Source organism: Haematobia irritans, chromosome 3 (assembly GCF_050003625.1).
Source record: "Haematobia irritans isolate KBUSLIRL chromosome 3, ASM5000362v1, whole genome shotgun sequence".
Lineage (NCBI taxonomy): Eukaryota > Metazoa > Arthropoda > Insecta > Diptera > Muscidae > Haematobia > Haematobia irritans.
This window is the reverse complement of record NC_134399.1, coordinates 60,752,992-60,780,154: the sequence shown is the minus strand read 5'-3', so window position 1 is coordinate 60,780,154 and position 27,163 is coordinate 60,752,992. Positions and strand designations below refer to the sequence as shown.

Genomic DNA, 27,163 nt, shown 5'->3' with positions numbered 1-27,163 from the left:
ATTTAGAAAAGAACAGTGTTTGATATAAACGAAATGGACTGTGTTGTTGGTTCAAAAATAACTTTTTTTATTGAAAAAATTTATTGAAAACAAACTAATTTTTTGGTGATAAAAGTGTATACTTTTCGAAGCAATTCAAAAAACTCAAAAGAAAAACGTTTTCGGTACACGTTTTCCAAACGTTTTTTTTTTCTTTGCGTGTACAAAAAAATTTCCAATGATGGAATATAATAACAAGTATTCACGAAAAAATATGTAAATGAACACCCATTTTATGGAAGAGTCCATAAATTTATAAAAATGTACAAATTCATATTTTATTTATTTTTGTTTGTTTTTTTTGTAGGTGAGTCGAATACGGTGTGCATCGGTTCACGGTTTCGAATTGCATTTGAGCTTCCGTTTTGAATTCTTGGGCACTGCTATTTTTATCCAATTGCGTTGAAATAATAAGTTGTTTAAGTATTTTGTGGTCTAACAGTTTGGCTGATAAGTCCCCGGTCTGACACATAGATGACGTCGCTAGTATTAAATGCATATTATTTCTATATAGTACCAACCTTCAAATGATTCGTGTCAAAATTTGACGTCTGTAAGTGAATTAGTTTGTGAGATAGAGCGTCTTTTGTGAAGCAACTTTTGTTATTGTGAAAAAAATGGAAAAAAAAGAATTTCGTGTTTTGATAAAATACTGTTTTCTGAAGGGAAAAATACGGTGGAAGGAAAAACTTGGCTTGATAATGAGTTTCCGTACTCTGCCCCAAGGAAATCAACAATAATTGATTGGTATGCAAAATTCAAACGTGGTGAAATGAGCACGGAGGACGGTGAACGCAGTGGACGCCCGAAAGAGGTGGTTACCGACGAAAACATCAAAAAAATTCACAAAATAGTCTTGAATGACCGTAAAATGATTGTTCATATCATTATCAATATTTGGATATGCGGAAGCTCTGTGCAAAATGGGTGCCGCGCGAGTTCACATTTGACCAAAAACAACGTGTTGATGATTCTGAGCGGTGTTTGCAGCTGTTAACTCGTAATACAGCCGAGTATTTCGGTCGATATGTGACAATGGATGAAACATGGCTCCATCACTACACTCCTGAGTACAATCGACAGTCGGCTGAGTGGACAGCGACCGGTGAACCGTCTCCGAAGCGTGGAAAGACTCAAAAGTCCGCTGGCAAAGTAATGGCCTCTGTTTTTTGGGATGCACATGGAATAATTTTTATCGATTATCTTGAGAAGGGAAAAACTATCAACAGTCACTATTATATGGCGTTATTGGAGCGTTTGAAGGTCGAAATTGCGGCAACACAAGTCATTTCGAACGATGACAAAAATTCATGAATTGGGCTTCGAATTGCTTCCCCACCCACCGTATTCTCCAGATCTGGCCCCCAGCGCTTTTTCTTGTTCTCAGACCTCAAAACGATTCTCGCAGGCAAAAAATTTGGCTGCAATGAAGAGGTGATCGCCGAAACTGAGGCCTATTTGAGGCAAAACCGAAGGAGTACTACCAAAATGGTATCAAAAACTTGGAAGGTCGTTATAATAGTTGTATCGCTCTTGAAGGGAACTATGTTGAATAATAAAAACGAATTCTGACAAAAAAAATGTGTTTTTCTTTGTTACACCGGGGACTTATCAGCCAACCTGTTATAAAGAGGTATGTCCAATTTGGTCCATATCGATATTTGATATACCCCACTTATAAACCGGTCTCCTTATTTGATTTCGTGGGCTTTTGGACAACACAATTTTAATCCGTGTTGTCAAAAATTACAAATCTAGAGATATTTTGGTTCACAAATTGAGGATTCTTTGAGTCCTCACAATTTCAATAAAAAGCTTCTTCAGCATTTCTGTGAGTTAAATTAAACCCATCATAACTGTTGTCGCTAACAATTTTAACTTTATTGCATTTAAATATTTAATAATTGGTTTTATTAGGGAAAGTGCGTTTTGATTTTAGTTTAGGATATCTATATATAAGTCGCATAAATTGTATTTCTATCAAAATGGGCCTTAATTGATTAATAAAAGATTGAATTGAATATGGTGTGTATCGGATGATGTTTTGGTATAACCGATCTGCACTAAGGATGCACTTAAGAAATTTGAGTTTTGCGTACTTCAAAATCCAGAATCTGTTGTAGCTTCCATATGTAAAGAATTTAAATTTGCCTTCGTGAAGTGCACCATTTCAACCGATCATTTTGAGGAAGTAGGTTTAATCAAATCCATTTGAAATTCTATATAAAGGGTGATTCTTTTGAGGTTAGGATTTTCATGCATTAGTATTTGACAGATCACGTGGGATTTCAGACATGGTGTCAAAGAGAAAGATGCTCAGTATGCTTTGACATTTCATCATGAATAGACTTACTAACGAGCAACGCTTGCAAATCATTGAATTTTATTACTAGAAAAGTTGGCAGAAAATCCGCTTTTTTATCGACAAATTTTGTTCAGCGATGAGGCTCATTTCTGGTTGAATGGCTACGTAAATAAGCAAAATTGCCGCATTTGGAGTGAAGAGCAACCAGAAGCCGTTCAAGAACTGCCCATGCATCCCGAAAAATGCACTGTTTGGTGTGGTTTGTACGCTGGTGGAATCATTGGACCGTATTTTTTCAAAGATGCTGTTGGACGCAACGTTACGGTGAATGGCGATCGCTATCGTTCGATGCTAACAAACTTTTTGTTGCCAAAAATGGAAGAACTGAACTTGGTTGACATGTGGTTTCAACAAGATGGCGCTACATGCCACACAGCTCGCGATTCTATGGCCATTTTGAGGGAAAACTTCGGAGAACAATTCATCTCAAGAAATGGACCGGTAAGTTGGCCACCAAGATCATGCGATTTGACGCCTTTAGACTATTTTTTGTGGGGCTACGTCAAGTCTAAAGTCTACAGAAATAAGCCAGCAACTATTCCAGCTTTGGAAGACAACATTTCCGAAGAAATTCGGGCTATTCCGGCCGAAATGCTCGAAAAAGTTGCCCAAAATTGGACTTTCCGAATGGACCACCTAAGACGCAGCCGCGGTCAACATTTAAATGAAATTATCTTCAAAAAGTAAATGTCATGGACCAATCTAACGTTTCAAATAAAGAACCGATGAGATTTTGCAAATTTTAGGCGTTTTTTTAAAAAAAAAAGTTATCAAGCTCTTAACAAATCACCCTTTATTATCAAATAACCTGCTGTGACGAGGGGGTTTTAAAGCAAACTACAATATTTGGTCCATGGTGGTGGGCATTTAAGATTCGACCTGGCCATATACATATATTTGTTTTGTTAGCTTTTAAATATTTTTAGCTTCAAAACAAACCCTCGATTGAGTAAAAATTCGTTTCTCAGAAAAGAAAACTTTTCTTTCAGTGCATGAAATCACAATCACGTTTGCTACCCAAATCATAAAAAATGTACCAAATTTTTAAGAAAATCCTACCAAATTAAAAAAAATTTTGGTGGATGTCATAGGGGAAAAGCTGTTTCTTCCAAAGAAATATTTTATATTTTATTTTAGAATATTATGTTTTCATTAGCTTCACAATTTAAAATATATATGCATAAAACGATCATTCTTAATAGCGACTATTTTTTTGGTGTATAAATATACCTTGATTTTTAAATGTGTCGAAATTTTAAATGTTGACGATGGGAAACTTACTATGTGATACCACATAGTCACCTGAAGGTGCACGCAGAGAAGGAATATGATCACCTCAAAAATGTTTCAAGAGCAAAATGTTACATGTTTGTCACTAAAATGTTACTTTCTCGTCAAATATAACCTGCTTGCCGAAATCAGATACATGATTTCCGAGAAAATAACATGGCTGCGAAAACCATGTTACATGGTTACCGCCCAAAAATAACATTTTGCTCTTAAAACATGTTTGAGGTGATCATATTCCTTCTCTGGGTGTGGGTACAATGTTCGGTCTTTCCGTAAGAACTGCAAATTAAAATTGCAAAATAATAAATGAAAAAAAATTATATTTTTCAAAACTTGGATGGAAAGGGTCCAAAGCATTGATTACGTACTATTTTGTCGTTTGAAATAAATTGATTGAAAAATGTAGCCGTGAAAATAAGCTGGTTTTCGGCGCGGAAACCGATTTGCCTTAATAGTTCGATAATTCAAAAACAGATGTTATAGAGAAATAATTGAAGTACCTCTTTGCATGGGAATATTTTGCAAAATCTACCAAAACACCAAGAATTGCACCAAACAGTAAATTTTAGGCCAACAAAGGTTTTGTTATTAAAATCGCTTTTTTAGTCCAAACAAACCATATTTTTTTGCAATCATTACTATTTTTTATTTGCAATACCTTGACAGCGTTTACAAAAAGTGTCTCCAATCCGCTTAAGGAAAACTTTGGTTGTCTAATTTTGTATTAATTACTGAGAAAAAAAAATCTATTCAATTTCAATATATTTACAAAAAAAAAAAAACAGGTCTAAATATTTGCATCTGAGTACACTATTTTTCTAATGAAAATATGTACTTTAATGCTGGCAACTCTTCAATGCCTTTAAAACGAATGCGTTTCATTTTACAAATGCGTTACAAAACAGATGGATCAAAGTTTTACCCATTTGTGAACATTCCCAATTAAAATATTGTACACAAAAACAACAACCCACGATCTTGTGTATCTTGCCTCGAGTAATCACACAAAAATGCAAAAACAAATTTTAAATTTATATGTCGTAGTATTATTTTTTATTTTTACTTTGCTTTTTCACATTTGTTATATTTACAATATCTTGGCGCTTGAATTAGTGTTATTTTGCATTCTTTGCACCCTATATTAGGTCTGCATAGCATATTAATTGTTTATGGGTATTACGAAGGGATATAAAGATTATAAATGCGACATAAAAATTCTAAACAACTGTATTTAGTAATTCGTTGGCAACCGTTCAAGCATTATAAATTAAGGAACGAAAAATAAAACGAACAAAAAATTCAAAGATTTATACGACAAATTCAATGTCGTAACCATGTAACAATCGTAAAAATAGCTTAGCATCAAAAACAATTTTGTAATCAAAAAGTAATATTTTGCCCAAAAACCAGCGTAAAAATTGTGGGGTCTGGATGACCTACGTCGTCATCTGATGGATCCACGACATGAGGTGGAATTTGAAACTGGCATTTGGCTTTATACATACCTTCTAAGTTAATAAGGAAAAATTCTAACAGTTTTGGAATTTCTTATGATTTAATAAAATATTTTTTGTTTTGAAAGAAAGTCATTAACAATGAGATTTTTTTTCAAATTTGGTAGATGTTTGGTAGATATTTTGATTGATTATTTTTAGCTTGTATGGCAAACGTTGCCATATTATCACAACATTTCAATGAAAGTTTTGATGGTGCTCAAAGGCGTTTATGATAGAGTGTCCTAAGAAGTTCATTGAAGATAATCTATATTTGCCCTACTGCCAAATCACAAGTTGGAGATCTATTTTTTATTGGGTAAGGGTATATTTAAGTCGGTTAATCCGACAAATGCGTGCCTACTTGTTTTAATGTTGCATTGTTTTGAACGAAGTATGAACAAATCTAAATATAGATTTGTACTGGTCTGGTGGCGAATAGCACATTCTATACGACACACAATCACAATGTGAGACAGCGGGTGAGAAAAGAATGTTCGTCGTCGCCTTCGTTTATATTTTTTGCTGTCTGTTGGGCAGTCTGTCAATAAATACATTGAAATAGGTGCACACCTACATATTCGCATCGATATCACAGTGCTTCATACATTCAATCGTTTCACATTGATAGGTGAAGGGGGTGACAGATGAGTGAATGGGCAAATGAATAGACTTGTATTTGAGCCTATGTAAATGATGCCTTGTTTTATTGTTGCTTATATTGGTTGTTCTTTTGATTTCATTGCTGTTCTCTCGTGCTTGTTTTTTTTTTTTTGTTTTAATGTAATATAATAATGTTAACTTATGGACTCATTAAAGGTTTCTTTTTATGATTGTTTAAGTAATCTGAACTCTTTGGAATGTAGATGAAATTTTTGAAACAAAAAAAATATATGTAATTCTTTGGGATCATTGAATTGGTCCAGACCGGAAAAGGATTAATGGCCGTACGGTGCAAAGATATAATAAGACCGAAAGACTACTAAATTTGTTCGTGTTTCTTCAAAATTTTATCACAAAAATATTTCTTGTTTATTACAAATTTGCCAATTTTGGCGTAAAAAAAAAACAATTCGACTTGGAGGATTCGTATGTTAAGCACTATTTTTTCTAAAATAAACCAGTAGCTTTATGACACAAATATGACACTGGCATATATTACAAAAATATTATTTGTTTATTACAAATTTTCTATCAAAAATCAATTCGACTTGGCGGTTTCGTATGTTAAGCACAATTTTTTTTTTCTAAAATAAACCAGTAGTTTTATGCCACAAATATGACACTGTAATCCACGCATAATTACCTCGTTGGGTAATTATCCGAGTGGGGCATTTATTCATGCTCGCTTAAGTACCTAATATGATCTGTCATAAACTGTAAGGTATTCGTCATAGATTTCCGACGTATTTGATCATACGTACTATTTCCGGTTTGATTTGACATAACCATATGAAAGTCGGGCTTAAGGCAGGTACTATGTTCTGTTTTCGAGTTGAAAATCACTTCATTTTCGCGATTACTTTCCCTTAACCAAAATTATAAATGAAAACAAACATATTTCTGTAAAGTCTTGGCGAAATTTAGAGAAACATGAAGCTGCGCATTAGTTGAGTTAATGTATTTGCTTTCTATTGATCTGCTTTAATAAAGTAGCCGCGAAATAAAGTCAACGCGAAAAGCGAACATATTGCTGACTTTTATATATACATTTAAATCGACGTGGTTGGTATTTTGTTTTCCACACTAGGGCTGTCACTCGGGATAAAGCCTGTCCCGAAATTCCCGGATTTTCGGTACGAACTGTTTTGCTCCTACATACTTTGTATTAAAGGGTGATACGGTCAAAATTTGGTCAATATAAACTTGACGTATTTCTTTCAATTTTGCATTTAAAAAACCTGAACACCCCTCATTTTGAAGGTGTGTGTGTGTAGAATGTTGCTCCTATTTTGATTATGGAATTCACTCTTCAGTTGTCAAAATGCCGTCCAAGCAAGAAGAGCAGCGTATCAAAATTTTGCTCGCGCATCGCGAAAATCCGAGCTACTCGCACGCAAAGCTGGCAAAATCGCTAAAAGTTGCCAAATCAACCGTTACAAATGTAATTAAAGTGTTTGGGGAACGTTTGTCGACAGCCAGGAAGTCTGGATCGGGGGGAAATCGAAAACCGGAAGCCGCTGAGATGATAAAGAGAGTTGCCGGTAGTTTCAAGCGAAACCCTAACCTCTCTCTCCGAGATGCCGCAAATAAGCTGGGTGTATCGTCTACAACCGTGCATCGAGCCAAAAAACGAGCCGGACTATCGACTTACAAGAAGGTAGTGACTCCAAATCGCGATGATAAACAAAATACGACGGCTAAAGCGCGATCCCGGAGGCTGTACACGACGATGATGACGAAGTTAGACTGCGTGGTAATGGACGACGAAACCTACGTCAAAGCCGACTACAAGCAGCTTCCGGTACAGGAGTTTTATACGGCAAAAGGAAGGAGAAACGTAGCAGATATTTTCAAGCACATAAAACTGTCAAAGTTCGCAAAGAAATATCTAGTTTGGCAAGCCATCTGTACCTGTGGCTTGAAAAGCAGCATTTTCATAGCTTCTGGGACTGTCAACCAAGAAATTTACATGAAAGAGTGTTTGAATAAACGTCTGCTGCCTTTCCTGAAGAAACACGGTTGTTCCGTACTGTTTTGGCCGGATTTGGCATATTACCATTACGGTAAAAAGGCCATGGAGTGGTACGCCGCCAACAACGTGCAGGTGGTTCCCAAGGACAAGAACCCTCCCAACACGCCAGAGCTCCGCCCAATTGAGAAATACTGGGCTATTGTCAAGCGGAACCTAAAGAAGACCAAAAAAACTGCTAAGGACGAGCAGCAGTTCAAGGCAAACTGGCTTTCCGTGGCGAAGTAGGTGGACAAGGTGGCTGTACAAAATCTGATGGCAGGTGTCAAGCGTGAGGCCCGGCAATTCGGATTTGGAAAAGCGAAAGTCTAACTGAATGTTTGAATTTTATACTAATTGAACTTGAAAAAGAAATTTAATTTGATTTTTTAAATAAACGATTTCACCGATTTACACGCGTTTTCCCTTGACCAAATTTTGACCGTATCACCCTTTACTGAAGAGAAAGTAGTGAGCGCTAAACAAATCTCGTGAAAGATACAAGAAATACAAATAAAAAAGAGCTACACTCAAAAAACGGTGAATCCTCTAGGACACCAAAGCCAATTAAAGTCTATTATTGTTATGTTTTAGTTAAAGTTTCCTTGAATTAAAAAAAGAGAGAAAAAATTATATACTAATAAAGTATAAAGATTTACTAAGCATTTCCAACAAAATAATTCAGAATTTAAAATTTGCAAAGGTTACCATAATTGTGACCAACTTGAACATTTTGCAATTTTTAACTCCAATTCTTCCAAATACGAAATTTTCTTAGACAACATGAAAAAAATAATTTTTTTTCAACATGATTAAAACTATGCCCAATTTTGTAATATTCAGAATCGCAACTTTTCCGGCGATATTTTTTTAAACCTAAAAAATATAGACTTTTTAGGCAATATAGTCTTTTTTTAGTGAGAACTTCCAAGTATAATTGGATTTAAGCCCGATAGTATCTGAACAATAATTTTTTTAAGAACAATAAATTTTTGCGATTCTGAATATCGGAGCATTTTAATTAATTTTTTCAAAATTAAAACTTACAATTTCTTTCATTGTGGATTCATTGTTTATGTATGTGAGCCTACTTTACTATTTATCTTCCAATTGTACATATCTACATGAGTAAAATAGGCACGTTCTTTTGTTTTATTTCACATGACAACTTTGGCCAATTTTTGATAACTCGAACGTTTTCATTTCAAATTGTCACCTACATTTCCACTGGGACTGCGATATGAAAGATAAGATTTCGGTGAACTGTTAAAAATCAAGTGCCCTCAAGGTCTTGACGCCACAACTCTGCACCGTCAATGACGCATAGTGACGCATGAAATGTTAAAAATTTATTTCGATAAAGGGTTTGGAATTTTGAACCTTAGCAATGCAATTCTTCTATATATGAATATGTTCCGCTAATCCCATAATTAGTCATTGTGTTTAGAACTTAAGATTACTATTACGGTAGTTTTCTGTGAATGTTATCATGGGTTTTATTAACATTAGTAATGAATGACAGAAAAATATAAATTGATCCCTTGAAATAATTCGCCTTAAATCCCATATATAAAGTTATAGTATTAACAAATTTGTTTTATTTTTCTATTCTAAAGGGTGATTTGTTAAGAGCTTGATAACTTTTTTTTTAAAAAAAACGCCTAAAATTTGCAAAATCTCATCGGTTCTTTATTTGAAACGTTAGATTGGTCCATGACATTTACTTTTTGAAGATAATTTCATTTAAATGTTGACCGCGGCTGCGTCTTAGGTGGTCCATTCGGAAAGTCCAATTTTGGGCAACTTTTTCGAGCATTTCGGCCGGAATAGCCCGAATTTCTTCGGAAATGTTGTCTTCCAAAGCTGGAATAGTTGCTGGCTTATTTCTGTAGACTTTAGACTTGACGTAGCCCCACAAAAAATAGTCTAAAGGCGTCAAATCGCATGATCTTGGTGGCCAACTTACCGGTCCATTTCTTGAGATGAATTGTTCTCCGAAGTTTTCCCTCAAAATGGCCATAGAATCGCGAGCTGTGTGGCATGTAGCGCCATCTTGTTGAAACCACATGTCAACCAAGTTCAGTTCTTCCATTTTTGGCAACAAAAAGTTTGTTAGCATCGAACGATAGCGATCGCCATTCACCGTAACGTTGCGTCCAACAGCATCTTTGAAAAAATACGGTCCAATGATTCCACCAGCGTACAAACCACACCAAACAGTGCATTTTTCGGGATGCATGGGCAGTTCTTGAACGGCTTCTGGTTGCTCTTCACTCCAAATGCGGCAATTTTGCTTATTTACGTAGCCATTCAACCAGAAATGAGCCTCATCGCTGAACAAAATTTGTCGATAAAAAAGCGGAGTTTCTGCCAACTTTTCTAGGGCCCATTCACTGAAAATTCGACGTTGCGGCAGATCGTAAGTCTATTCATGATGAAATGTCAAAGCATACTGAGCATCTTTCTCTTTGACACCATGTCTGAAATCCCACGTGATCTGTCAAATACTAATGCATGAAAATCCTAACCTCAAAAGAATCACCCTTTAATTGGTCTTGGAAAACTTAAAACATTAAAAACCTTTGAAATGAGTCTGTTTGGCTTTTCTCGAGTTTATAACTGCCACCAATGTTCGAAAGTGTATACCTTAAGAAATATTCATTATATTGGTAACAAAAATCCATATAGTGTTCAGTTGACAAGAGATGTGTCTAGAACTGTCCTTCAGGTGAATGTGGCGAACACCGGCTTGGGAGGTTTTGAATATGATAGTACCTGAAGAGCTCAATACAAATAGGCATCAAGAGAAAGTTTCGTTTAAATTTTTTTGCTTAAACGAACTAAAAAAGAGAAAAAAGCTATACACAAATAAAGCATAATAAAGCAAATTCCAATTTTGAACTATCAGAATTTCCTTACAATTTTAAAGTCATATTTTATTTGAAAATTTCTCTAATCCCACAAACCCATGATTTTACGACTCATAAAATGGATGCGCTTGGGGAGATATATATAGTACACAAATAAAATACTAGCGGGCAACACTCACATACTAAGAGAGAAGTTCACCACGCAAAGTGTGCTATTACAGATGAAAAAAATAAAACTAGTATACACGGCTGTATAATCGGAAAGGCCGAATCATATGTACTCTCCACCATGGATTGCGTAGAAAAGTCTACTAATAGTTCAAAAGATATTGATTGGCAATTTAGCACGCTGTGCCACGTCTAGTATCAAAATGGACTACTAGGGCAGTTCGGAAACTTCTTAGCCTAGCACAAAAAGCGCGGTATAAACAGAAAAAAGTTAAGTGTTTTGGAAACTTCCACCTCTGTTATGAACACATGTTAAATTTTGTTTCGATCTGTCAACTCCTTCATATAGAAACAGGTGTTCCCTCGTATATGTGCAAAAAACCATCGAAATCGGTTCAGATTTAGCTCTAGCCATAAAACCCTTATTTATCAACCGATCTTACTCAAATTTAACTATATGTGCAAAATATCATCTAAATCGGTTCAGATTTAGATATAGCTCCCATATATATGTAGCGCCCGATTATAACCTTAAAAAATTTGCCCCTTATAACCTTATTTTTGACCATAGTGGCATAATTTATTAACCAATCTGTAATATCAACAAAACCTGCAAAATATAATCCAAATCGGTTCAGATTTAGCACAAGGTAACCTTCTGTGGTATCAGTCAAATCTGGAATATATAATTGAAATCGGCTCAGATTTAGATATAGTCCCATATACCCAACAAATAAAATTGGAAGTTCTTCTAAAGGCACAACTTTAAAAGCACTTCCAAAAATGCCCTCACAAAGATGTTCTTTATTTTAACTACACAGGAAGTTCTTTTGATTCAATTTTTTAAAACTCGCTTTTTCGTATTTTTAATAAGAAATTTTAAATTATTTTGTTTCAATAGGTTAAAAAGAGAGTAAGATTTAATAAAATAGTACAAATTATTTAAATTTTGTCGAAAAAAATTCTAAATCCATTCTAGAAAAATTGAAATTTTTGAAAATATTTGAGGTCAAAGCGTGAGAATGCATTAAAAATCATAAAAAAAAAAATTATAAAAAATATTTATTTTGCAAAATATCACACAATTTTATAATTTACATCCAAAACATTGAATTTGGGCCACACCTTAAGAAGTGATGCAAATTCAGTGCAACGGCTGTTGAAATGGTGGGCGTCCATCCTATGACAAGCCCATGTTAAATTCATCGCTTCTGCGCCAATTTTGCACCACTTCCGGACCCAAAAATTATATTTTCGTTACTTTTTTGGGGACGCTTTTTTTGCTGGGTATATGCATCGATCGATTTTCCCAAATTTGGTCATAATACTCTTATTTATTAACCAATGTTGCTCAAATTTCAAATGTACATGTATTAGCCGATCGTATGTAGACTACATGTAGCTCTTATATAAATTTATTGCCCTATTTTGCAGAAATTTTGGATTTATTACCCACATTGAGCGATTTTCTCTTTTTTAATAATGGACTCAATATTAATGGCATAATAGGTTCAGAATCAACTATAGCTCCTAATATCAGACATTTCTATTCAGATTGTGATAAAACTCCCATAACCATGCTTGGGTTTTCCCCAAGCCTATATCATTGACACCCCACAAACAATATTTACTAATTCAGTAAGGGTGGTTTACGGTATGATATAGTCGGTCCCGCACGACTTTCTACTCACTTGTTTTTTTTTTCTAAAATTGCCTAAAATTTTCATTCCTAGTTGGTTCACTGTTTCTGCAGTGTACTTTCTTAGTTATCTCACGCACCTTCGGTATGTGATTACAAGATCATTCAAACAAACAAAAAATATATATCTTTCTTCCAAACCGAAAATTATTTGCATGAAGAATTTAGTTAGCACAGGCACAAACTACTTTTTAGCAGAGCTCTGTCTATTAGTTAACAGAATTGCATACAGGTGTTAACAGATCACTCTAAGGAGCTAACAGATTTATCTTCTGTGCTAACCAATGATATTTTGTATCATCAGGAATCACGTGAGTCGTGATCAAAATCCAAAGCAACTCTCGTGAATGTGCGTGAATGGGACTAAAATAAATATGTCGTGCGTGAGCGTGCGTGAGAAATAAAATCGGTTCGTGAATGTGCGTGAATAAAATTTCTGCAAAATCACGCTCACGAAAATAAGTTAATTATTCTTGCAATTAGTAAATATGTGTTCTATGTCATGCTGTAATAGCGTCGTATTAATAGACGTATTTTTTGCATAAGTAATTGACGAAAATTGAATATCCAATAAATAAATCATCCCTGATGAGGCTGGAAATAATCCCAGCGAAACGTTGGATGGAAATAATGGAATAATTCAATTCTTGCTTATTCGCATGTTAATGTGACCTTGAAAGCCCATTAAAAACAAAAGCTAAGAAAAATTTACAATTGATACAATTGTTGATTCTTAATAAATATATTTAATATATTAATAAAACATGTATTTTATTGAAGAAAAAAATGCCTATATAAATAAATAAAATTGTATTTAAAAACGAAGATAAGCAGTTTTAATTTTTAAGTAAAAGGTTTACCACAAATATGTAAGATGTATCCAAATGAATGAAAAAAGTTCAAAAAGTATGAATTCAATTCAGTTAAATTTTTTCATTCTGTAGTATAGTGGTACATAAATATAGGAAAATGTTAACTAATATATGGAATGCATTCTACCTAATTTCTACCAAAATCACATCGTTCAAACAAATAAAAATGTCTTTGGCGCTATACGAAGTTCAACTTTATTCACAATGAATTCATTTTAACTTAAAAAAAGGGGTCACTTTTTTCTTGGTGTACATTCAAACATATGGCAAATAATTTTACAGAAAATCGTGTTTTTTGGCTCAAGTTTTGGAGACGCTTGATTAATTCAAATTTAATTAATTTTTTTTTTGCAGAAAAAGTGTTGGAGATATTTTTTCTATACGATGAGATATTACGATTATTTTTACAATAAAGTGGAGTACATATAATTCCATTTTCACACGAGGCAGTACATATTCTCTATAAATCAGTTTTTTCAGTGTATTTTTGGTTCGAAGTTAGTACAACGAGTCGAATAACGTCCTTGTTGCAAATTTAAGGTCCGGTTTCTCAATTTCTTGTTTTTATTTATCGTGACGATCATACAAAAAAAGTACTAATGTTATCCTCCGGTCATAAATGACTTAATTTCAGACAAAACAGAAATAATTTCATAAGAGTTATATAATAATTATTGTTTTATTGTGCATAATGTATTCCCTATAATAGCTTCGCTAAAAAACTCAATGCACAATATAAATGGCATTAGAGTAAGCAAAATCCCCATTGATTGACTAGCTAACTGACCTATTCTAGATTTGCCGCGAATTCTGATGATGATGAGTTCACAAATAAAATGCAATCGCATGAATAGACAGAGATAATGACGCCATACGACAACGGAATATTAAGCAATAAATTCTACAATATAATCGATGCCATAACGATTTTCTGTCATGCATATTTAGATAAATTTTACAAATGACGATTATACTGAACTGATAGTGTGATTACACTGACTTTTTGTCGACAATTGGAAAATCGACTCTTACCCAATTTCCATGATTGTTAAAATCGCTTAATCGATTATCGACATTGGACAAAATTGACAAAATCGGATTTAAAATATCCAAAGTTTTAGATTTTTATACCTGCCTACCAGAAATATTGATTTTAGACCCCATGAAATATATACCGATCGACTCAGAATCACCTACTGAGTCGATCTAGAGCTTGGTGTCCGTCCGTCTGTCCATGTATTTGTTGTTCGCAGGATTCCGGTCGCAATTATTAACAGATTTTGATGAAATTTGATACAGGGTGTTTTTTGGGTACAAGGACGAACGCTATTGAATTTGGAAGAAATCAAATCAAATCAAATTTAGATATAGCTCCCATATATATTTATCGCCCGATTTCTACAAATGGGGTTAAGCTACGCTTTTTACTAACCGATTATCGTCAAATTTGGCACAAAGTAATCTTTTTCATCACCCTTCAAGTGTGCAAAATTTCATCGAAATCGGTTCAGATTTAGATAAAGCTCCATATATATGTATCGCCCGATTTTCCCAACTTTGGCCACAAAACCCTTATTTATTACCCGATCTTACACTCAGAGAAGGAATATGATCACCTCAAACATGTTTCAGGTGCAAAATGTTATTTTTGGATGGTGACCATGTAACATGTTTGTCGCAAAAATGTTGTTTTCTAGGCAAACATAACATGATTTCCGAAAACAGATACATAATTTCCGAGAAAATAACATGGTTGCAGCGAACATGTTACATGGTCACCATCCAAAAATAACATTTTGCTCTTGAAATATGTTTGAGGTGATCATATTCCTTCTCTGGGTGTACTCAAATTTAGCAAAAGGTAACCTTTTGTCAATCAATCAAACCTGCCAAATATCATTCAAATCGGTTCAGATTTAGATAAAGCTCTCATATATATGTATCGCCCGATTTTCAAAAATTTGCCCTAATAACCCTATTTTTTACCAAAGTAGCCTTATTTATTACACGATCTAACTGAAATTTAGCACAAGATAACCTTCTATTGCATCAATCACACCTGCCAAATATTATCAACACATATATGTATTACACGATTTTGAAAAAATTGCCCCTAATAACCATATTTTTGACCATAGAGGCCTCATTTATTATGAGATCTTGCTCAAATTTAGCACAGGTAACCTTCTGTGGTATCAATCAAACTTGCCAAACATTATCCAAATTAACCAACGTTACTTAAATTTCAAATTTTGATGTATTAGACGATCTATTTAACCATTCATGTAGATTATATATAAATATATTGGCCGATTTGTACAAATTTGGATTTATTACCCAAAATAATTGAGCGATTCCCTATTTTTTTAATAATGGAAGCAATATTATTGGCATACAAACTTTATAGGTTCAGAATCAACTATATCTCCTAATATCAGACATTTTTGTTCAGATTGTGATAAAACTCCTATAACTATGTACCTCTTAATGTTCTTACATATGGAATCATATACCACTCATACCCCACAAACAATATTTACTAATTCAGTAGGGGTGGTTTAGGATATGATATAGTCGGCCCAACCCAACTTTCTAATTTACTTACTTGTTTTAATTATCTTTTCCAAATTTGATAGCAGCAAACTCAGTATTTTTGGTTCTACATTAGATTACATGTAAAAAAATACGGCTTTATGACAAGACAGAATTTGGTATTAGATGCTAACATATATCTTTATGGAAAGAAACATGCCTTTAGCATCAAATTGTTACCGAAATCTAGAATCGGGGTTCAAATTGTTTATATCCAACTAAAGTTTTGCTTAAATACTCTAAGAGTTTGATATGAGAAAAAACAAGAGATCAATAATATTCAGTTCATCTATTCAAAACTAGATAAATAACTTATTTAATATATTTTATGTTATTTCCACATTCATTGGAGACTAGATTGCTTCACATCCTACACCCAGAAAAAAGTGACCCCTTCTTTAAGTTAAAATGAACTCATTGTGAAGAAAGTTGAATTGTGTATAGCGCCAAAGACATTTTTATTTGTTTGAACGATGTGATTTTCGTAGAAATCAGGTAGAATGCATTCCACATATTAGTTAACATATTCCTATATTTATGTACCACTATACTACAGAATGAAAAAATTTAACCGAATGTAATTCATATATGGAATGATTTTATTGAACTTTTTTCATACATTTGGAAAAATCGTACATATTTGTGGTAAACCTTTTACTTCAAAAGTAGAACGGCTTACCTTCGTTTTTAAATACAATTTTATTTATATAAGCAATTTTTTCTTCAATAAAAGACAGGTTTTATTAATATATTGAATATATTTATTAAGAATCAACAGCATCGACTGGCCTTGAAATATTAGTTTATTATTCCTTTATTTTCATTTCCAATTTCCATGTAATGTTATCAACTGTAAAACGCACTTTTTCTTCTTCTTGTACTTTTCACTATTAATAAGTTGCCGAAGACGAATGAAGGGGTTGTTATGCTTCTGGTGTTTTCTTTTTATAGTTTTATTTTTAATAGTTTTCAAAAAAACGAAAAAATTTCTCACTAATTTAAAATAACAATTATTTTATATATTTTATTTGTTATTTATTATATTATTTTACTAAATTATTTTTTTACAATGTCTCCGTATATCATAACAACACGATTCCAACTAAAAAAAAACAACCCACGCGCAAACATATCGATTACGTCGATGACAGGTAGATGAAAGACATGTAGGAAAATTTCCTACATTCAACAAGTGTGTTTCGTTAAGTTTTGAAAGAATGGACTACTTCTTAGTACGAATGAATATTTTTCTATGCCAAGTGTTATTCGTATGTATGATAAGCTTTCAATAATAAATTATCATTTTATAAGAAATTTTACTAAATTTGAGGAAACTTTTTTTTTAGTTTTTTAGTTGGTTTTTTGTTTATTTTTACGAATGCTTCGTTATCAGTGAATAAAATTTTCTTGTTCAGTAGTAAATTCTTATACCCAACGAAGAAAACAGTATTAGTAAAATTCCATGCCTTATTCTAGTTAGGTTAGGTTAGGTTATATGGCAGCCCGATGTATCAGGCTCACTTAGACTATTCAGTCCATTGTGATACCACAGTGGTGAACTTCTCTCTTATCACTGAGTGCTGCCCGATTCCATGTTAAGCTCAATGACAAGGGACCTCCTTTTTATAGCCGAGTCCGAACGGCGTTCCACATTGCAGTGAAACCACTTAGAGAAGCTTTGAAACCCTCAGAAATGTCACCAGCATTACTGAGGTGGGATAATCCACCGCTGAAAAACTTTTTGGTGTTCGGTCGTAGCAGGAATCGAACCCACGACCTTGTGTATGCAAGGCGGGTATGCTAACCATTGCACCACGGTGGCTCTAGTTAATGAATTATTCCTAACTGCTTTCAGTTTAAGATTTTTTACTGAAACAAGTAAATTTTATTATTTCACACAAAAATTTACCTTAATTTACCTAATTGATGAACAGTTTTTCCTTTAGTTTTAAAGGCACTTTTTTCTGGATATACAAAAGAAAATAGTAGTAATCAAAGTATAAACAATATTGGATTGTAAACATAATAAATACATGGGTCACATATACACCATACGACTCACATCTTCAAATCATTTGCTCATTTGTCGTCGACTAACGGATCGACAACGCAAAACAAAGATAAATATGAGGGTATGACTCTGGTCCATATGGATGCTGCCTTGGGCTTTGTGTGCTCTGTAGTTTGCAATGATTCTAAAACAAATCTGACACAATGGCCACTTGTTAACCTTATTTCAATTAAAAAATTAACTTTTTTAAAAATAAACATAAACATCATTTTTTGTGTTGCTTACACTAACCGCGGGTATTATGCCGTTCATTGAACACTGGTGTCAAACACAATAGGGACTTCTAAACAATGGAAAATGCTTTTGCATAAACTAAATATTAAATAACCACTCTAGGGAAAGAAAATATTCAAAGGTATATAAAAAAGGGACATTACCCTTATAATTTTTTATCACTTTTACTCAAAAACAGTAGTTTGCTTTTCTTAGAAAAAGAATGAGTGAAAGTGGTTATACCCGCTAGTAATGTGGAGGAAAATTGCCAAGCAAAATTAGAGTTATTATACATAAAGCCCTCCTCTAAAAGTAAATGCTGAACTACACTGAAAAAATATTGTCGTGAGGCCAAAGATTTCATGTCCTTAAAATACGAATGCGTTTTTTGCTCAGATGACGCATTTCTATGATATAAAGTTATTTTTCCTTGTCCAAAAGACGGTAAAATTTTCTAATTTAAATTTCCAAATTTAGATTCGACTTTAACCCATTACCGCCCTCGTCTCCACATGAGGACACTTGTTTAATGTCAAACAACTATGAACTATGAGTGTTATTTTTGTATGACAGCCTTATACTGCATCTGATCTATAAACAAAGACACTTGGTCGCATTTGATAAACAAGTGTCATATTCAGTGCGTTATATTCTGGTTATTATTCGGATAACTTTCGTAAAATACTTTCAATAGTTTTATGTGTACCAAGTGATCTAAAATCTATAATTCTTCACATATAATATCTCGATTGTGTGTAGATAAAATGTTAAGTTTATTATAATAAAAAGGTTTAAAATTGTACTACCATGTAATTGCCCAATGTCCCCACATGGGGAAACCCCTTTTTTCTAAAAAGTGTCAGTTTTTTCGAGTAAAAATCTCTTTAAAATAAATTGTTGAAAAACATCTCCTATTTGTGAACGCTTTTTTGCTTTGTAGATGAGATACAAAAAGTCCACAAATTTAAAGACGATTTCATTAATTTTGAAGAATTTTCCAGAGTTATTCAAACCAAATTGACCTTAGTCCAACAAAGTGTTCTTTTATGTAATGATACCCATTTTTAAGTCGAATCACTTAACCATAAGGACAAAATGACTTCATTGGAAACTTTATAGACTTTGGGAAAAGGAAAAAAAGTTTATATCACAGATATGTGTCTTCAATGCTAAGCAAAATTCACATTCGTATTTTAAGGACATGAAATCATTAGCTTCACGACAATATTTTTTTCAGTGTGCTCATCATATAATTAAATAAAAAGTCACCGTCTAAAATGTTATGATCTTGTTGAAAACACTTCTTCCGTGGCCAAAAAGGATCAGTAATCAATCATTTTTTGATTAATTACTGATTTATTTGCGTTTATAATTATGTTCCGGGAAATATGAAACATTTATATGTAACCTATTTTTGAGCACTAGTGATGTAAGTCCGACATATCCAAACATTTTTAGGTATAGTCCCATATCACAATGGACTGAATAGTATAAGTGAGCCTGAAATTTAATCGGGCTGCCACTTTAACCTAACCTAGGTATAGCCCCATACACAGAAAAAAGTAAACTATTTTATAGGATGAATGAACTACCTCGTGCGAAAATTGGACTAAATCGTACTCCATACTTCGATATTTTCACAAAGCGTTGTCAAAACCAGGAAAATTTAATGCCATGGTGTACTGTTTAATTGCACTTCACTAAATTACACAATCTCATAAACCATTTTTGCCATACAGTAGTTCATTCTTACTATTTTTGGGAATCTTTCGAAAATTTTCTTCTGATTTAGTTCATGTTGAACTTATGTTGAACTTATGTATGATGGCAAATGTTCGATGGGAGAATTGCAACGGCTGTAACGACACCAAGCAAATATGGCCCCATTTAAACTTCAACCGCACACTAGATATGCTAGTGTTCTCGAGACGTCAGATATCACTCCTGATATCTGCTATAACGGGTCGCTGCCTGATAGGCGATTTTGCAAAAACTATAGGCGCGAAGTATAATGACTATTGTATGAGCTGTCATGATGCGGAGGAAAAGGAATCAATTAAACACCTCTTGTGTGAGTGTCCTGCATTTTGTGTAAAGCGCAAGCAACTTTTAGGAGCATATTGCTTCAGATTACTGGCGGATCTGGAAAACGTTAACTTAAGCAGTCTGCTAATGTTTTTGAAACAATCTGGTTGGTTCAACAAAGAAAAATAATCAAGAAGGTTCAGCGGTTAAAACTAGAAGTGCCCATATGTAATAGGTACTTTTAGTTAATGTGGCATCACAATGGACTGAATAGTCTAAGTGAGCCTGAATCTTAATCGGGCTGCCACTTTAACCTAAGCTAACCTAACTTATGTATGAGGTCATTGAACTTTATACCCAGGTTTAGTTTATAAAATGTTTGATACATACTTTAAAAAAATTAAAAAATTTTCGAAAAATATAACAAAATTTTAATCATGTTTTGGCAATAAAAATAAGTTAAATTTATGGTTAGTTTAACTACGGATTTTTTTTTATTGTATAAACCGACATCCATATTTTGCTTCCGGAGTCTTTAGAAGAACAAATTTCAACCTATCCGGTTCGTACGTGCTGTAAGTATACAACTATGCAAAAATTGTTCGACATTGTTCCATAATTATATATAACCCCCATATAAACCGATCTTCAGATTTGACTTCCGCAGCCTCTGGGAGGAGTAAATTTCATTCGAACTGGTTGATATTTGGTACGTGATTTTAGTATATGCCATCTAACAACAAGAATAAATTGGTCCATATCTGTTCATAATTATATATATCCTTCATATGAACCGATCCCTAGATTTTTAGAAAATGTTAACTAAATTAAGTAATTTTTTTTCACATGCTATAGAAAAATTTGTATTTTGAAGGAAAAAATTAGAGGGTAAAAATATGAAGTAAATAATATTTTATTTGCATAAACTCATGACCTTGAAAGTCTGACTAAAAACTCTAGATACGTAAAAAAATTGCAAAAGTTCAAGATTTTTGTGGCAAATATGGATTTAGTAAATCTGTGTGTTTCATTTTTAGTTAATTTAACTGACGTACACAAAAAATATTAAAGTAAATCAAACTTTCTCATATTTGGGGAAACTTTTACTAAAACATAATTTTCATTTTAACTAAATCATAATAAATTTCCAAGTAGAAGTGGAGGGTTCAACCTTTTTTGAGTGCGGTGATCACGTTTCCAAGGTTGTTTTTATATTTGCATGTTGAACGGTGTTTTTTCTTTGCTGTGTAGAAGTGTAGTAATTTCCTATTGATAAAATGTTTTCGTAAACGCGGCAATTTTTTTTTTTATAAATAAGTTGGACGAGAAACATACAGAATATTAAATATCTGTATATTGAGAGAGTCAATTCCTTAATTCTTTTCGAAATCTTATCGTTCAATGCCAGTGAAATGAGAAAGATGTTTATGTTTTTTAGGACCATAAAACTGTCTGCTCATAATGACTTTCGTTTTGCAAAAGAACTTGAAAGTTTATTGACATTATCATACAGCTGTTTCTTTCGGTGTAGTTTTCACAACAACTATCGATAATAATGTCTGTCACATCTATCAACCACCTCTCTCAATCACATCCTCTCCATAGACAACATTTAAAAATATAAACAAAAACCCAATAAAAACAATAACTGAGAGAGGCACTAAGAATTTTGTTAACCCCCCGCAATTTAGCAGTGCAATACTGCTACATTCATTGCAAATATTGTGTAGCACCAACAACAATGGCTAGATATACATATACACAAATAGATAAAAAAACAACCATACATCTATGTATATATAGGTGTGTAATATTTTTATATTATTGTTATAAAATGTATGAATATATTTTTTTTGCAAATGCAATATCATGTTGTAGGTGGGTGGATGGGTGGGTGTGTATTAATGGGTTTTAGGTGTGTGCGAATGTCTGAATGGTGAATAGAGATAACGATAGCTTTTTTGTTTTGATTTCGATAAACGTTCACATATACAATAAACCCCAAACAAAATAAATGCAGAACAGTTTCACAATGGAGAGGCCTGCATTGAAGCAGACACAATCATTTATGTGTATATAACATTTATGTGTATGTATGCATATGTACATATCATATTAAGGTTTTTAAGTACTACAGTGGATACCAATTTTATTGCACATAGTTTAAGTGTATATTAGATATTGGTGATAACTACAAGTTTGGATCTAGAAAGATTTTTTTTTAAGTTTGTCTTGTAAATTAACAGACTGTTTCTGTATGTCGACCGAGCTCTATAGATAGAAACTTTCTATGCATTTCCGTCGATCTATAGAGCTCGTTGGACATAGAGAAACTGGCTGTAAATCTTGTAGCAGCTAATTGCTATCACCACAAATAAAAAAATTCATTAGAAAATTTTGAATTGGAGTCTCTCAAACTGGGAAGAAGACTCATAGTTGGAAGACCTTTCCATGTATTCTCATGGCATAAACTATATTTTAACAAATACGAGGTGTATCTGATCTTTTACACAGATGGATGAAAAGTTTGCATTTGTAGGAGAGAATTTATCTACCAAAAGGCGCTTGTTTAATTTCTCATCCATCTACACGTGTGAACTTCTTACAATTAAATCATGCGTAGAGTCAATTAGCTACACTGAAAAAACAGTGAACCCATCCGGATTTTTTTTTATTAATTCTAGAAGATTTTTAATATTTTTACAAAATTTTAACTTAACAGTATTACAAACGTTGGCATCACAATATCACAAAAATAAGTAAATAGTTTTCGACAAATTCAAGAAAATTTATTAGGCATACATAATTTTTTCACTTGTTAAAGAAAATTTTGAGTTTAAAAACAAGTAAGGAAAATCTAAAGTCGGGCGGAGCCGACTATATTATACCCTTCACCACTTTGTAAGTCCACATTTTCGATACCATATCAAATCCGTCCAATGTGTTGGATGCTATATGTATCCATACACACACTCTTAGAAAAATATGTTTTTCATATGTTCCGATATAAACAAAATGTGTTTCGGGCACAATTTTAAAACATAATATATTTAAGTGCAAACAAGGAATGTTCCTAAACTAACACTAAATGTTTGGGACATCTATGTTAATATGTTAGAATATATTATGTTTGGGGCATGAATGTTTCATAAAAATCATATGTGTGAATGCAAACATATATAAATTTACAAATTTCGACTAAACATACATATGTTGTGATATTTTATTCAAAGCGACAGAGAGAGTATAGAGAAAGAAATAGAGATGGAAACCGGGAGTGTTGACGGGAGAGTCCACGTGGCAAACAAATGTATGTTTCTGTTAAATAATGTTATGTTTGCATGGGCTCGTGGGCGCTGCAAACTATGCTATATAAGTGTAACTTATAACGATAATTATCTACCAGTGACTATAACAGCTACGTAGTCCAATGGGTAGTTTGTTGGCTTACAAACTGTATAGTCTTCGGTTCGATTCTCCGTGCAGGCGAAAGGTAAAATTTAAAAAATGTATAAAAGTGAATAATTTCTTCAACATTATTTGTATTACAGAAAAAGGTGCCAAGAACTAAAATATTTCGAGGAAGTGAAATTTACGAGTATGTTAGGCAATGAGCACAATCGTCTTTGGGAAAAATCCTTCCAAGCATATAATATTTTTGGGCTCAAAATGCTTCCAAACATATGATATGTTCACATAAAACAAACATATTAATGTTTTGGCAGTATCCAATAATATATGTGCTTCCTGCAAAATATGTTTGGAACATATGTTAAAGAAGCGATTTTTTTTTGAGGGTGCATATATTCTATATATAGGAGCAGATCTGTACAGAGTTCTGCAATACTTATAGATTTTACATTTAAGTCGGCTAATGCGCTGAGGTGGAACACAATTTTAGTACAAAAATATAGGAAACATTTAAATATGAACCAATTTTGAGGCAACTTCGCAAAAGTGTATTAATGATTTATCGGTCGACAGATGTGTATTAGAGTAGTAGAAAAATGTGAGTCATTTTGAAAAGTTTTCGACTTAGCAGTGGCGATTTGATAAGGAAAATGTGGGTATTTCGGCCAGTTTTGCCTAAATAGGAAAAACATTTATATGGAATATATCTGAACCGATTGCAATCAAATTTCACATGCGAAGTGACTATGTTGAATCTACTCCCTGTGCAACATTTCACGTAAATCGGATTACAACTTTGACCTCTGTGGTCATATGACGGAAAATCGGGCGAAAGATATATATGGGAGCTATATCAAAATCTGAACCGATTTCAACTAACATAAACACGCATATGCAGAACCTTAATTCTACTCCTGTGCAAAGTTTCAAGTTCAATTCTACTCCCTCTGCAAAATTTCACGTAAATCAGAGTAGCACTTTTGCCTCTGTGGGCATATTAGTCCAAATCGGGCTAATGATATATATGGGAGCTATATCTAAATCTGAACCGGCTTCAACTAAATTTTGCACACTTATGTTAACGATACTATTAAACGTACTTGTCGTGCAAAATTTGAAGCAAATCAGGGCAAAACTCTGGCTTTTAGGGCCATATAAGTCCAAATCGGACAAAAGATATATATGGGAGCTATATAGCTGATATTTGGCAGTTTTTACGGGACTGGCAAAACATTCAGATGTAAAAAATTTGAAGAACGTCGGTTCATAAATACGTGAATTATGATCAAATCGGTGATAACTATATATGGCAGCTATATCTAAATCTGAACCGATTTTTTCCAAAATCAATAGCGATTGTCTTCGACCCGAAGAAAGACGTTATGTCAAATTTGAGGACAATCGGACATCGCTATATCGACTCAGAATTTAATTCTAAGGCGATCGGTATACTAAAAGATGGGTCTATGACAATTATTTCTTGGCGTTACATACAAATGCTCAAACTTATTATAAAAAAAAAATTGAGTAAAATTTACAACTTTATAGAAATAATCAATTATTTTGTGAGAAATACGAATTTAGTAAATCTTTATGCTTAATGTGTGTATAATTTTTATCAGAGTAAATGAAACTTTCTCCAAACATAATAATTCCATGAACTAAAATAAAGTTAAATTGGCTTTAGTGAAATAGCAAAGGAGGCACTAATGGATGCTGACGATGATACTATTCACTTTCAACGGATATATAAAGAAATAATTCTTGACCTGTGAAAAATAACAAAACTATTCAAACTAGAAATCCCGTCTCCCAAGGTTAAAAACAAGCCAGTTTAACAAGAAATGACTTAATCAAATTTAATAGATTAAAAATTGGTCACATAAATAAATAAACTATATTTTGTGTAATGAAATACTGAAGATTACAGGCTTGAAGCGTTATTAGCGTTGTGTAACTTCAGTATGACACTTTTTTATGATGCCACTAAATGTCATACGTTTTCAATTTTTGTGCCACCTTTTGGACTTATTGTGCCACATAAAATTAATTTCGTTTATGCTATTATAGTTTTTAATTTGTAATTTTTTTAGTTTTTAAATTTTAATTTTTTTAAATGCATAAGCACCAAGAAAACATAGTTGCAAACGTCTGATCGTCCCTTTCTTACAAAGGATGAACCATAGGTTTTATTTTTTTGCTTGTAAGTGCAATGAACAAAAGATATCTATTATAAAATGCAAATGTTTTTCATTAAATAAACCGTCAACCCACTGTTATTTTTTACGAATCTCTTGCATTTTGTGATAACAACGATTAACAAGAGAATTTTCGCATTTATTCACCTATATTGAAGAGAGCTTAAGAGAAAAGTTCACCTTGCCAGAATTCGGATTTTATTCTGTTTTTGGATTGTGGCAAAAGGCACGTAACCTACGAACACATGGGAATTTAGAATGCTTCCATTGATATACAACTTAATGTAGAATTGACACGACATAACTCATAAAGAGAAAAGTTTGGAAAATTCTACAAACACACAAAATCATATAGAGAGAGGTAGAAAACATTTGATTTTGTAACACACTTCAATGGAGCGAAAACAACACAAGCACACCAGAGATGGAAAGCTATGAAAATATTCTAAATTAGTACAAGTTTTTGACTCTACGCATAGAGCGATATGTAAACAAATTAGATTACAAGATGCAATTTTAAGTGTTTCAACAATAACTCATTGTCACAGTGATTTTTTTTTTTTAATTTATAAAAATTTATAATGCATACTTAGACCAAACAAGAGGTGTGCGCGTGACACGAAATTTTCTTGACACGCGAGATTCACGCTTGAATCACGTGAGTCGTGAACAAAATTTGAAAGAACTCTCGTGAATGTGCGTTAATGGGACTAAAATGAATATGTCATGCGTGAGAGTGCATGAGAAATAAAATCGGTTCGTGAGTGTGCGTGAATAAAATTTCTGCAAAATCAAGCTCACGAAAAAAATCAATATTTAATTCATACTCGTATGTAAGCTGAAATTAATTAAATTAATTTCAATTTACATACGAGTATGAATTAATTTAGCTCTCGAACTATATTCTATTTTTGAATTTTGTTACCTTTGCTGATTTCCGTTTGGAAAATGTAGTGAGTCTCGTGAATTTGTCGTGAATCGTGCGTGAGTGTGAGTGAAATTTCAGTCACGAGCACACCTCTAGACCGAACTTCCAGAAAACAATTGTATAAATTTGATAGCGGTTGGACCATCAATAGGGTGAATGCGTAAACAATTCGAAGCACAATTCAAGGATTTTCGTCTAATTTTCATGGACTTCTCAACGAAATATATTCCATGCCAAGTTCATTCTACAATGACATTG

The 27,163-nt window shown here is 33.2% G+C and overlaps 1 protein-coding gene across 1 annotated transcript in view; it reads right to left on the bottom strand.

The window, feature by feature from the left end:
* Prp16 (ATP-dependent RNA helicase l(1)G0007) overlaps nucleotides 1-27,163 on the bottom strand; it is a 110,827-nt gene that overhangs the window by 48,738 nt on the left and 34,926 nt on the right. The gene's annotated exons all lie outside the window — the stretch shown is intronic.